Here is a 15,491-nt window from a genome sequence, read left to right on the forward strand (position 1 = left end):
TTATGATTGCTATTGTTTTCATAATAGATTATGATTTCTATTGTCTCACACAAGTTCATACATCGACATAATCTATTATGAAAACAATAGCAATCACACAGTTAGTCAAAGATTAGCAAGACCAATCATGATTTCACTTTCAATTATGAAAACAAGTTCATGCATCTACTTCCTTAAACTCATGTAAAGATACATAGTTTTCTAGGATGAAATCACACCTATACGATGCACACATAATCCAATAACTATATACAATAGATTATGTGGATGCCGTATTTACGAAGTTCCAAAAGATAAGCGTTTATACTTCGTAATATGTTTCCTTGACACTTTGATCATACTATTATGACCAAGTCTTACCACTAGAGTATTATATTGAATATATACAGCTTCGCATGTTATGTTTTCAATATAGCACGACTTGAAAGATATTTTAGGAATTGAAACAAGATCAAGTCAATATTACTGACCTCAAGTGGAAGGATGATGTCGTCATTGTAGTCCTTACTTCTTCTCATTTTTCAGGTCTTCGGAGTAATACTTTTATGTCTCAACATTCCTAGACTTACTAGTCTAACCTAAACGAAATTGACTCTAGTATTTAATCAAGCGAATCTAGATGAGTTTTGATACTAAAATATGACAACCAAACTTGACATACCAACGCTTGGTGAGTTCAACCGAGCTATGCTCTAACAATTGTGAATAATAATTTGAACCAATGACTGGCCGTTACTTCAGATGTAAATATGCGACGAAGCAAGGGGAATTTATTGGGTTTTCTTTCCCTACGTTAATGCTGGAAGAAGATCAGTTGATGTGCTCGTTGGGGGGAAGAACAATCACATTTGATGAATAGATGCTTACATAACACTATTAACATAAGCAACTGTAGAGGAGACATAATCATACATAATAGTTTGGATGAAAAATCTACCATCGAAAATATCGTTCTTTAGATAGGCGGACGTTAAAGGTTTATTTCCTACTCCGATGTTCTCAGCTCAAAGAGAATTCAATTTTCAAATTCAATGTTCAGGTTGTGCAAGGTGGGGCAGGAAACATTTGAACATATAATGTTTCACTACAAGTTTTTTGTGGATGATTTAGGTTTTCTTCTTGCGAGATTTCAACATGAAATGGTGTTTTTAAAAGTCTTTTGAAGATAATTTTTTGGCTTGGAAATTATAAGTTCAATGGTAAAGATCGTGAAATTTGGAGATTGGTTTCATATGTAATTATGTGGTATTTATGGAAGGAACGAAATAAGAGAATTTATGATGGAAGGGATCGTACTTGGGAAGAAATTTCACTTGTCATCATCTCTACTTTGATTTTGATTTCTTAAAGGATGTCCCAGTGATTGGGGTGCTTTTTCTAATTTTAATTTCTTAAAGGATGTCCCTGTAAGTAGGGTGCTTTTCAATTGGAAAGCATTCATAAAACACTGAAATATTTTGTAGTCATTCTTTTTCTTATACATCAACCTTTTTAGTTCCAAACAAAAATAAAATCCAGTCAACATCAAAATCAGTCACTTCAAAAGGAAAGACAAGCGAATTTTCTCATCGAGATTATACTGACATTGTAGATTTGACCAAAAAAAAAAATTGGTCTACTTATGTATGTTTTTTTTTTGCATAAAATTTATGTATATTCATTTATATTTCCGTAGGCCTTTAAGGACTCAAGAAAATTTATTTATTGATCCATGCGAAGAGGTTATTTATTTAGTCCACTTGCTCAAGTCGGGATTTGAAAAATTTTGTTCATTTGGCAAAATTGGTTTGATAGAATATTCATTTATCGAGGAGGCTGGACTGTATAGTTTCCATTTTTCTTTTATTTTCAGTTCTTAGAGGAAGTTCAATGGGACTATTATATCAGAATATTTGCCAGTTGTTTCATCTGCACCGACCGGCTCACATTGAGCCGAGGCTCGGTTCCAGAAGAGACGACAAACTTCCCACACATAGCCGGTCATTTACTGAGATGGCAATGGCTACCAATCCCCTTCCTATAAATTGATTTGATTTCAACACCAAAATCACACCTTCTCCAACTTTTACACCTACAAATTCTTCATACTTCCACTTCCATCTTCATTATTCAATCTCAAAAAATAGCTATCAGAGTTCGTGGTCCTAGGTTTTCTTTGGAAAAAGATTTAGCAATTTGCACAGCTGTGAGTGGGGAAAAACAATTTGCTGGTTTTTACGGAATTGAAGAGTCGACCGTGTGGAGACTCCTTGAACCGAGCGAAATGTTGAACCTCACACAGATGCACTGCAAGAAGGGAGTGCTTTAAGTTCAAGAGATCAATCTGTAAGACCCCGGACTAAACCAAAAACAATGGCGGTTCCAGAGTTAATTTGGTCACAAGAGAGGATGGGTTGATTTGTAGGAGGGAAGCTGAGAAATGCGTGAGATCAATGGTGATCTGAGATTGTAGGTGTGTTGTGAATTCAGCGTGAAAATGCTCTGAATGATTGAATTTTGCTCAATTGAGAATAATTTCTGTGAGTTCGTGTAGACGAAAAATTGTCTGTATGAACTTTGATGAGAAATTGCTCGTTTTGGCGAATGTTGTTCGATTGTTCGAAAAAAAACCTCCCTTCTTCAATCAGGATTCAGAAACATTTTATAATGTCGGAGTTGAAAACACCATGATCCCATGAAGTATGACAGTTGCTGGAATCAGAGAGTGGGAAATAGGGAAATCGTGTTAAAACCAATTACTCATCGTGCGGAGACTTGGTTAACCTTCCACCCACTACTTTTCTGACTTTTGCAACTGATTGCACGACTTGCTCACATTCTTGTCGTGGGTGAACACACGTGTAATAGACCGCCAGACCAAAACCCTAGTTAATATCCCCCATGTGACAGGATTGAAATCTCATGATTGTGGAGTCAGTTGCTGACTTTATGGGACGATGAGTCCATGTAGCGCTGAGTTGAACATGATTAGCAAATGTTTCGAAACTCATGAATTTAATGTGTCTGCTGAGACGAGGTATCATTATAATCTAAGACGAGAAAAACTGTGTTGCTAAATTGTTGAATATTGGTAGTTGAACCAATATTCTTTGATTTGAGCAAATATTGCTAGTCTGAGCGAATATTGTTAATTGAATAAATATTGCCGGTTCGAGCGAATATTGCTAGTTCGAGCAAATATTGTTCTTTTGATGAATTGTTGGTAGCTGGACCAAATAAAATATAAATTTAAGTTACTGACTACTGGGTCGAGCAAAATAAATATGAATATCAATCATGAAATCAACATAAAATTATCAGAGTGTTCGAATCTGCACAGAATCACGTTTCTGCAGAGCTCTGGATTCAAAACCCTAATTTTACCGAAATGATGATTTATTGTAAATCAACACGGGACCGGCTACATGGGATGACGGGTTCACCATATAACGCCCAGATGCTCGAATGAGCAAAAAATACCAAAGTCTCTTGAGGACCAGTTGGTGAAAGAATGATTAAATGCTGGTTTAATCATTTACTGAAATAATGCCCGTGTGAGCAACAAATCATAAAACCTGATGTAGAAAATATGAGGGGCCGACCAAGAGGTCATGAGACCGGCTCTTGATGGTCGTGGGACCAGTAGATGGTCGTTTGAGCGCACTTCCAATTATTTGGAAAGAGTTCGAACCTAATATGAGCAACTGAGCAAATTAGGTTAAAATCATTAAAACATGCGGGACAAGTTGTTTTCAAGCCTCAGGGTAACCCTTGTCGTTCAAGGGGATGTGCTCGTGTCACCATAGTGTCCGTGCTTCAGTCCTGAGAATTTTGATATTTTCTGATGCACGTTTAAGCAACATTTGGATAAAATATGCAAAATCCATTGTTTTGCTGAAACCGGCAAAAATACATGAGATGATGAAAATAATAAATAAACAAGGAATCACAAGGTGTGGGACTGGCCACGGCTAGGGAATGGCAGGCCGGCTGACACGCGGTACCACATGCTTTTCCCAGTTTTATGTGATTTTATGTAATTTTCTCTGATTTAAGGGAAATTCCATGAAACTGGAGAGTTTGGCGAAATTAGGGAACTTCCATGAGATGAGAGACATAAATTAACATATAAAATAGGAAATGGGAGTGTGGTACCGGCAATGGCCGTGGCATGGCCGGCCGGCCAATGGGCGCGGTCCCCAAGGCACTCTTCTCAATTTTATGTAATTTTGATGATTTTAGATAATTTTTCATAAAATCAAAGGGATTTGTTGAAAACCAAGATATTTTGTTGAAATCAGGAAGTTTTCATGAAATCAGGAAACCAAACACCAAATAATAATAAAATAATGGGCGTGTGAGACCGGCTAGGGCATGGCCGGCCGGCTAGAGACCGGTCCCACAAGTTTTCCTAATTTTATTAATATTTTCCATGATTTTAGAGAAAATAATGAAATTAGGTAATTTTAGGAAAAATTCATAAAATCAAGGAATTTTCATAATTTGAGAAGGAATAATAAAATAATGGGACGTGAGGTGTGGGACCGGCCACGGCCAAGGCATGACCGGCCGGACGACGGTCCCGCAACACCTTTCCCTGATTTTATTATTTTTTGATAAAATCATGTGATTTAGATAAAAATACATGAAATTAGGTAATTTTCATGATTTTAGGGAAAATTCATAAAATCAAGGATTTTTCATAATTTGAGAGAAATAATAAATAATGGAGACGTGAGGTGTGGGACCGATCATGGCCAAGACATGAACGGCTGGTGCTCGGTCCCGCGACACCTTTCCCTAATTTTATTATTTTTTGATAAAATCATGTGATTTAGATAATTTATTTGAAATAAAGGAAATTTGCTCGAACGAGAGGATTTTCATGAGATCGTGAAAATAGTAAAAATATCGTAAAATATAAAATTGGGCGCGAGACTAGTCACGGCATGACTGGCCGGCTGGTGAGCCTAGTCCCCTGGCGCTTTTGTTTAATATTTTGTTATTATTATTTTCCCTTCCTATTTTGCATAGGTTCCTCGTTCGTTCGTATTTTTAAAATGCTCGTTCGTGCATTTAGAATGCTGGTATGTGTATTATCTGCTAATTACACTTGCACCATTTTGTCAGGGCTTATTCGATGCCCAGATGCTTGTTTCGTTGAATATTTATTACTAACCTGTGGAATTCTGCTGGGAAGAACCACAGATTGAAGTAACGAAATATAACGAGGAATCGTAGAATATTGATGAATATTCAAGCGATTAATTGATGACTCGTAGAATATTGCTGGATATTCAGACGATGGCTCGTAGAATATTGCCGGATATTCAGACGATTTAAGATAATTAATTGCTGGCTTTATAATAGAAGGGCTTCCGGTCTAGGAGCATTAATTATCTAAGGATTGAGCAATATGAACTTGCTGGAGCGTCATATTACTCTTGTATAGTCGGGGAAAATCTGGTTACATCCCGAAGACGTTGTCGCTCTATACTAGCAGACATGCTGTCTAGGAGCCGCCCAATCCGTGGCCTCAGCTGAGAGACTGCACATCTTCATCTTCTCTGAGAGACTTTCTCCATCAGAGGTGGCATGAGCTTTCATACATAGAGACATGAGTCTCGATACTCATCCGATTGCCGGATCCGGAGTAATTACTGAAATTGCTCAGTATTCATGAGATGTGTCGTGGCCTCAGCTGAGAGGCTACACATCTACGTGTACTCTGAGAGACAGCCTTCTCAGTCATAGATTTATGGCATGAGCTTTCATGCTTAGAGACATGAGTCTCAATACTCATCTGATTTCCGGATCCGGAGTAATTACTGAAATTGCTCAGTATTCATGAGATGTGCCGTGGTCTCAGCTGAGAGACTACACATCCACATCTTCTCTGAGAGAACTTTCTCAATCAGAGGTTTTATGGCATGAGCTTTCATGCTTTATTAAGAGACATGAGCCTCAATACTCATCCGATTGCCGGATCCAGAGTAATTACTGAAATTGCTCAGTATTCATGAGATGTGTCGTGGTCTCAGCTGAGAGACTACACATCCACATCTTCTCTGAGAGAAATTTCTCAATCAGAGGTTTTATGGCATGAGCTTTCACGCTTTAATGAGATAAGTGGGTCTCAATACTCATCCGATTGCCCGATCCGGAGTATACTTTTATAATTTTACCCTTTGTCGAAAATCCACCATCTACATTAAGTCCCCTGCTTAGTGAGGAACAGTCATTTTCCTCAGTCAGCATTGAATGGTGATTTTCAGGTACAAACAAAAATAAGTAATTGAACTTAGTCATAAGATAAGACATTACCGGATTTCGACTGAATGAGCAAACCATGGTTTAAGCGAACCCCTGTGGCGTAATAGAGCATCATCCAGTGAGCATAAATTGGTGTAGAACCGAATTCGATGGTGGAACCTTGGTCGATTTAGGATTCACGGGTCCGGGACCAAGAAAGGGAATCCGCGGACGTTCGTTCGTTAGTTTAAGAAACAAACAAGATAGACCTGAGTCTAATGATAAAATTTTGTCTATGAGCTTTCACGAAAAACAAATTTATATATTTTTAAATATGTGAGATTTCACAAAGTGGGATAAACTCTCGTTTCAAAGGTGAATGCTCGTACGAGAGAATTTTTTTTTTAATAGACATTGCGTCTGTTAGTAATAAAATTTTGTTTATGAGCTTTCATGAAAATTTTATCTTCGAGCTTTCAGAAATCTTTGAAAATATTCTCTCGCTTCAAAGACAGATGCTCGTGCGAGGGAGCAAAATATATAGATATCTTTTTTTCAAATTTACGTGAGTTTCACGTTAAATATTTATATATTTTGTAAAATCATGTTTTGATTTTGAACAATTGTTGAAAGTAGACAATTATATATGATGAAATAATGTTTGTATGTGAATTTTCACAATTGTAAAATGGACGTCTGTCCAATTTTTGAAAAACCAGTGGATGTTAAAATTCACGTGGGTGGTTCACGGTTTGATGAAAATCAAGTCATGATTTTGAATAATGAATTTTGCTCGACTTTGCAGGTTTGAAGGAACGAGCAAATTTTCGAAATTTTGACGTTATAATCACTACAACTAGTGAAATTGTAAATAGGTAAGAGTTGGATTGTTACCGTTTCAGCGCGTGCTTGTTGTTGGTATATTCATGACTCGATGTATTTCGCCTCAGATAGTGGTGACTTCTGGTTACAACCACCCTTCTGGATCTTCCGGCGAACACTCCAGAAATATCAAGTCAAACATGAAGACGTTTGCTCCTGGGATGAATCAACCTTTCGGAGACGCTGGAAAGCTGGTACTTTGTATGTCTCTAGATCATCTGTGAGTCGTCCCTTATCAGCATAAGTACCGCCGACTTTAGCAAATGAGACTATCGGCTGAAGATGAAGTTCGGCTTTGTGTTGATGGTGTAGCTCCTGATTCAGATGTGGATGAACGAAGAATTTCGCCATAATTCGTCATCAGAAAATTCAGAAATTAGGTCTTCATTGAAATTGTTGTAGAATCTTCGTTCGATGTTGGATTTTCGCGGTCTACCCATGCTCATGCCCAGGAAATTTCCAAACTTTAGCAAAGAAGCTTTTTGAGTTCCGAGCATGTTTAAGATCCGAAATCGACGAAACAGTAAACTTCCAGGAGACCTTCAGAAAATTTTCAGCTGGCATGTGGTACAATGTTTTGGCCACAACTCTTCGCTCATTTCTTCAATTGATGTGAATTTTGGATATGTTGAAGAGGACATCCATACGAAGAGAATGGTGTATGACCCATCCACAAATTCTTCACCAATTTATCTCAGCTCGTCGGTTTGTACATGGAAGTGTAAAATCATCTCAGACGAGCTTGTTGTAAAACATTCATGTTGTGTCTTTAGACCATTCGCTTGTGTCTTGAATGGTTGGTGGAGGATTTTAATGTCATTGATTCCTTTGAGATCATGACCCTTTGATTGATACATGAGCATGGTGCTTGCAGCGCCATCCTGCTTCTGTCAGTCGTAGAACATCACTTCTGAAACCCTGGTCACGAGACCGTAGATGAGGTTGCTCTCGAGATGGGACGATGTAATGACCATGGTTTCATGTCCCGGTGGTAGCATTGCTTTTATAATGAATGATTAGCACATGAGAGTTTGATGTCACGAGTCTTGGACTGTAAAACTTGATGAAGGACTTAGCGAAAAGACCTGGTGGACACCGATCGATTGTGGAAGTTATGAATCCCGTCTAAGAATTGTTGCTTGCATGTTGTACGCTCTGGAAGCTGTAAGAACCTCATACGACGTCGGAATTTGATGCTTGACCCTGACTTTTGAAGCTAAGAGACTGAGTTGTCTAAAGAGACAAGAATCACTCAATTTGGAGTTGTAGAGGTCATCCAACGAAGCGTGCACATTTGTAATTTGTAATCCCGTACAAATTTTTCAGATTTCGTAGACCTGACGGTAAAGGCCATATCTTTCAGCTCGTATGTCCGATTGATGCGCCCTTTTGGTATGTTGTAGAAGAGACATAGGCGAACATCTTTCGTTGAGGAAGCATTGTCCCATTACTCACCCATTGGTACATTTTTGCAAACCCATGGCCTGAAGTGTGTTGTATCTCATTTGTAGAGGTAATGAGAACATCTTGTAGAAGACTCTGGATTATGCCCACCAGTCATGCCAGCTTTGTAAAGCCTTTCATGTGAGCATGTTATTAGGTCTACACATCTTGATATGAATCATTGGTTCTTAGAGAAGTCTGCTTCATATGTAACACTTCAGAGAATGATTAGTTGATGAAGCCCTGAGGATGTTGCTCCTGAGACCGTTGTTGGTGCTGAAACCATGAATGATCACACTCTAGAGATTTTTGTCGATGCTGAGATCATGGATTGTGTTCCCCTAGAGATTATTGTTGATGTTGATACCATGGTTAAAGTTGCTCCAAAGACCGAAAAGGCTAGAATCATGATTATAGATATAATCTTTGCTCCTTCATCCAGTGAGCCTTTTACATTCACGAACTAGTTGACGAGTTGAGCATCCGTAAGATGAAGGTGTACTGAGAGTTCAACCTGAATGCTCCTGAAAGCATAACTTTACCATGAACTGGCTTTGTCAGTGAGTCGACATTGTTACGGTAGATAACATCAGCAGTTTTCATATTGGATGTGATTGGTGAAGAGAGAAAGTTCCTCAATCATGCAGGGGATTTTGATGTAGAGAAATCCCGTTGATGAAGTTTCACGGAATCACCTCAGGTTGCCCAGTGTATTGAAGGAGTTAGTGTCATCCATGCATGAATGATGTTGCATATGCTTCAGAAGTCTTATCATGGGATAATGAAGACTTATCGATTGTAGTTTAGTTACACTTTGATCGTGCTGGTGTTGAATCAATGTGTCACCGTCGAGATATTTGTGCTGAAGTTGTACTCTTTGATTGGGAGTACAATTTGATGGTCTTTTAGATGCTTGAGCGTTGAAGCGTATATTCCTTAAGCATCGAATATCTTAGGGGTTCGATCATCTCGGCCCTGGAGTATCTTCTGTTGATTCAGCATCCCTTTCGTTGCAGTAGTGGGATTCCACACTTGTGCAGACATCAGAGTTTTCTGATTTTGTGGAACACATGGACTTGCAGGAGAAACGCCCAAAGTGTTCTTTGCCATGCTTGGACGTCAGTAATGAATGTTTCAATCCTTGATTCGGAGAAACGTCAGATTCAACCACTTGATAAAATACTAATGCGGTGAAGCTACCATTCATAACGTATTGTAGAGTTGCTAGCATAATTAAGTCCCCATGCTAGGATAACATGTGGGGAAATAAATGACATCGACATAGAATGAGACTTGCCTGAGTGCGGAACCTCTTGATGAATGTCTATGCATCTTTTGCAGGTTCTTGCTTCAATCTCGCCAAAGTTCGAAATTCCTCCAAGTGCTCCGATGATGGAACGTCCGTCAAATCTTCTGGATCTTTAGAGAGATGTGAAACCAAAGGCGCTTTGTCGGTACATGTCATATCCTAGATCTTCGTGAAACTTGGTTTCTGTGCAACCAAAGGCGCTTTGTAAGTATCCATATTTTCAGCGTGGATCCACGCTCGTCTGAAGGACATGTCATTTCCTGATTATGTGAAACTTGGTTTTTTTCCAGGTTGAACTTATGTTTACTTTGAGAATAATGTAGCCATAATTATTTCTGAGCGCTCCTTCAAGGTCTCTGATTGAGATGGAGCATGAGTATCTTCTTGTCGAGCATGTGGATCCGATGGTTTTCAGTGGAATGTTGTTGATGGCGGTGTCAGCATCGATCAACATTCTTCCAAATTTGTTTCTTCTGAGATTGACTGTGGTAAGCAGTCCCCAGTCGTATATGTCTTGGTCTATGGCTGGAGGCTCAAGAAGTATTTTCAGAATGGACTTCTTGACACGATGTGGTTCAGTACTGTGAACATGTCTCTCCTTTGTGCCTTCGACAGATAAACCAATTCATGTTCGACCAAGGATTGAACTGCCTCTTTGATAGGTTGTCCAGAGAGTGTAAAGATTCTGACTGGGAGAAGATTCTTGTGTACTCCTTCAGTCCCCAGTTGAAGCTGTTGTGGATCAAACTTCTCTTTGAAAATGTGCTTCAAAACTCCGCAATCGCTTGTGGGATGATTGACGAACCTGTGGAAGTCACCTCTTTAATGGAAAAAGGAAAGTCAGGTGCTTCTTGATCAGGAACTCTTGTGCGTTGGTCAGAGGCTTGTGCATCTTGCTTATCCTTCCTTTGTGCTTTTGAAGGAGCTGAGGTATGTTTGCGCGGCAGTTTGGCATTCCGTTTGCTCCCTTCTGCAACAGTGTTTGTGGAAGGATGGAGGTTTTACTGCTTCTTGATCAGGCGTCTACTTCCTCGAGTGTCTCGTGATTCTTCAGTCTTTGTAGATTTTGCTCTTTCCAATAGAGCAGGTGCAATGGTTGCCGATCTCTTCGCGGCTTCGTGAAGCTCTGAGAAAGTCTGGAATCGAAGATTCTCCAGTAGAGCTCTGTAAACTGGGAGCATGTCGTTGATACACAAATCTACCAGCTGTTGCTCTGTGACATTTGGGTCATGACAGTCCAGGGCCTGGACTCTGAATATTTTCACGTAATTATTGGGATTCTCACTGACCCTCTGGAACATTCTTCCAAGATCAGAGAGAGTAAGTTGCTCTGACACGAAAAAGTACTTCCTGTAGAAGGCGTTGATCATTTCTCCCCAATTGTTTATAGTCCCCGGTGCGATGTTGTTGTACCAGGTGTATTCTCTGCCTTTCAAGGATTTTGAAAACTCCTTGAGACGAACAACATGGTTATGTTCATGCTCTCCCAAGGATTCGAGGAAACGAGAGACGTGTTCTCGAGCATTGCCAGTTCCTCATACAGAGTAAAAGTTGGGGAAATGTAACCTTTAGGAAGAGGAATCCTATGTGTGGCAGCAGGATAAGGAGGTTGGTGACGATGGACGTGTGATGTACTACCCTTTACACGGTTCTCTAGGAGACGCTCCAAGTCTTCTCGAGTAATGAAATTTGACGGCTCTTTTGCTGATGAATCGCATGCAGCTTTGCCGACTTCGTCATCATTTACTGTATGCATTGGAATCACCTCAGGATCAGCGTCTGATGATTTATCTTTCTCTTTTCCCTTTTCTTGAGTCTTCTCTGACATCTTATCAGTAAGAGTTTTGAGATAATTACACAGCTCCTTCTGTGTAGCATCCATGTCAGTCTGATTCTTTGAAAGAGTCTCCTGCGCTTTGAGAAGATCAGCAATGGTAGGTGGTGGATTTCCTCTGACTTCTTCAGGGCGTCGACCGAACAGGGGATGACCTTCAGCATGAGGAGGAGTAATGTCACCACCGTCAGTGTTGGAGGCCGGAATCGTTTCCGGGATATTCTGATTGTCATTGTTGTTGCTAATGCTAGCGTCGTTTGTATTAGGATCTGCGATCGTACGTGACCTAAGATCAACCATCTTGTGAAAGATTGAGATTGCAACCGAGATATTAATCTCCCACTGTGGTCGCCAATCTGTTAGTGGAGAAAAACGATTTTCTGGTTTTTACGGAATTGAAGAGTCGACCGTGTGGAGACTCCTTGAACCGAGCGAAATGTTGAACCTCACACAGATGCACTGCAAGAAGGGAGTGCTTTAAGTTCGAGAGACCAATCTGTAATACCCCGGCCTAAACCAAGAACAATGGTCGTTCCAGAGTCAATTCGGTCACAAGAGATGATGGGTTGATCTGTAGGAGGGAAGCTGAGAAATGCGTGAGATCAATGGTGATCTGAGATTGTAGGTGTGTTGTGAATTCAGCGTGAAAATACTCTGAATGATTGAATTTTTCTCAATTGAGAGTAATTTCTGTGAGTTCGTGTAGACGAAAGATTGTTTGTATGAACTTTGATGAGAAATTGCTCGTTTTGGCGAATGTTGTTCGATTGTTCGAAAAAAACCCTCCCTTCTTCAATCAGGATTAAGAGACATTTTATAATGCCGGAGTTGAAAACACCATGATCCCATGAAGTGTGACAGTTGTTGGAATCAGAGAGTGGGAAATGGGGAAATCGTGTTAAAACCAATTACTCATCGTGCGGAGACTTGGTTAACCTTCCACACACTACTTTGCTGACTCTTCCAACTGATTGCACGACTTGCTCACATTATCGTCGTGGGTGAACAAACGTGTCGTAGACCGCCAGACCAAAATCCTAGTTAATATCCCCCATGTGACACGATTGAAATCTCGTGATTGTGGAGTCAGTTGCTGACTTTATGGGACGATGAGTCCATGTAGCGCTGAGTTGAACATGATTAGCAAATGTTTCGAAACTCATGAATTTAATGTGTCTGCTGAGACGAGGTATCATTATAACCTAAGACGAGCAAAACTGTGTTGCTAAATTGTTGAATATTAGTAGTTGAACCAATATTCTTTGATTTGAGCAAATATTGCTAGTCTGAGCGAATATTGCTAATTGAATAAATATTGCCGGTTCGAGGGAATATTGCTAGTTCGAGCAAATATTGTTCTTTTGATGAATTGTTGGTAGCTGGACCAAATAAAATATATATTTAAGTTACTGACTGCTGGGTCGAGCAAAATAAATATGAATATCAATCATGAAATCAACATAAAATTATCAGAGTGTTCGAATCTGCACAGAATCACGTTTCTGCAGAGCTCTGGATTCAAAACCCTAATTTTACCGCAATGATGATTTGTTGTAAATCAACACGGGACCGGCTACATGGGATGATGGGTTCACCATATAACGCCCAGATGCTCGAATGAGCAAAAAATACCAAAGTCTCTTGAGGACCAGTTGGTGAAAGAATGATTAAATGCTGGTTTAATCATTTACTGAAATAATGCCCGTGTGAGCAAAAAATCATAAAACCTGATGTAGAAAAATGAGGGGCCGACCAAGAGGTCATGAGACCGGCTCTTGATGGTCGTGGGACCAGTAGATGGTCGTTTGAGCGCACTTCCAATTATTTGGAAAGAGTTCGAACCTAATATGAGCAACTGAGCAAATTAGGTTAAAATCATTAAAACATGCGGGACAAGTTGTTTTCAAGCCTCAGGGTAACCCTTGGTCGGTCAAGGGGATGTGCTCGTGTCACCATAGTGTCCGTGCTTCAGTCCTGAGAATTTTGATATTTTCTGATGCACGTTTAAGCAACATTTGGATAAAATATGCAAAATCCATTGTTTTGCTGAAACCGGCAAAAATACATGAGATGATGAAAATAATAAATAAACAAGGAATCACAAGGTGTGGGACTGGCCACGGCTAGGGAATGGCAGGCCGGCTGACACGCGGTTCCACATGCTTTTCCCAGTTTTATGTGATTTTATGTAATTTTCTCTGATTTAAGGGAAATTCCATGAAACTGGAGAGTTTGGCGAAATTAGGGAACTTCCATGAGATGAGAGACATAAATTAAAATAAAAAATAGGGAATGGGAGTGTGGGACCGGCAATGGCCGTGGCATGGCCGGCCGGCCAATGGGCGCGGTCCCCAAGGCACTCTTCCAAATTTTATGTAATTTTGATGATTTTAGATAATTTTTCATAAAATCAAAGGGATTTGTTGAAAACCAAGATATTTTGTTTAAATCAGGGAGTTTTCATGAAATCAGGAAACCAAACACCAAATAATAATAAAATAATGGGCGTGTGAGACCGGCTAGGGCATGGCCTGCCGGCTAGAGCCCGGTCCCACAAGTTTTCCTAATTTTTTTAATATTTTCCATGATTTTAGAGAAAATACATGAAATTAGGTAATTTTAGGGAAAATTCATAAAATCAAGGAATTTTCATAATTTGAGAAGGAATAATAAAATAATGGGACGTGAGGTGTGGGACCGACTACGGCCAAGGCATGACCAGCCGACCGGCGGTCCCGCGACACCTTTCCCTAATTTTATTATTTTTTGATAAAATCATGTGATTTAGATAAAAATACATGAAATTAAGTAATTTTCATGATTTTAGGGAAAATTCATAAAATCAAGGAATTTTCATAATTTGAGAGAAATAATAAAATAATGGAGATGTGAGGTGGACCGACCACGACCAAGACATGGCCGGCTGGTGCTCGGTCCCGCGACACCTTTCCCTAATTTTATTATTTTTTGATAAAATCATGTGATTTAGATAATTTCTTTGAAATAAAGGAAATTTGCTCGAACGAGAGGATTTTCATGAGATCGTGAAAATAGTAAAAATATGGTAAAATATAAAATTGGGCGCGGGACTAGTCACGGCATGACTGCTCGGCTGGTGAGCCTAGTCCCCTGGCGCTTTTGTTTAATATTTTATTATTATTATTTTCCCTTCCTATATTGCATAGGTTCCTCGTTCGTTCGTATTTTTAAAATGCTCGTTCGTTCATTCAGAATGCTGGTCTTTGTATTATCTGCTAATTACACTTGCACCATTTTGTCAGGGCTTATTCGATGCCCAGATGCCTGTTTCGTTGAATATTTATTACTAACCCGTGGAATTCTGCTGGGAAGAACCACATATTGAAGTAACGAAATATAACGAGGAATCGTAGAATATTGATGAATATTCAGGCGATTAATTGACGACTCGTATAATATTGCTGGATATTCAGACGATGGCTCGTAGAATATTGCTGGATATTCAGACGATTTAAGATAATTAATTGCTGCAGTTATACAAGAAGGGCTTCCTGTCTAGGAGCATTAATTATCTGAGGATTGAGCAATATGAACTTGCTGGAGCATCATATTTCTCTTGTATAGTCGGGGAAAATCTGGTTACATTCCGAAGACGTTGTCGCTCTATACTAGCAGACATGCTGTCTAGGAACCGCCCAATCTTTCGATTATACACAGTATGAGATGTGTTGTGGCCTCAGCTGAGAGACTGCACATCTTCATCTTCTCTGAGAGACTTTCTCCATCAGAGATGGCATGAGCTTTCATGCATAG

The sequence above is a fragment of the Papaver somniferum genome, chromosome 5 (assembly GCF_003573695.1).
Source record: "Papaver somniferum cultivar HN1 chromosome 5, ASM357369v1, whole genome shotgun sequence".
Lineage (NCBI taxonomy): Eukaryota > Viridiplantae > Streptophyta > Magnoliopsida > Ranunculales > Papaveraceae > Papaver > Papaver somniferum.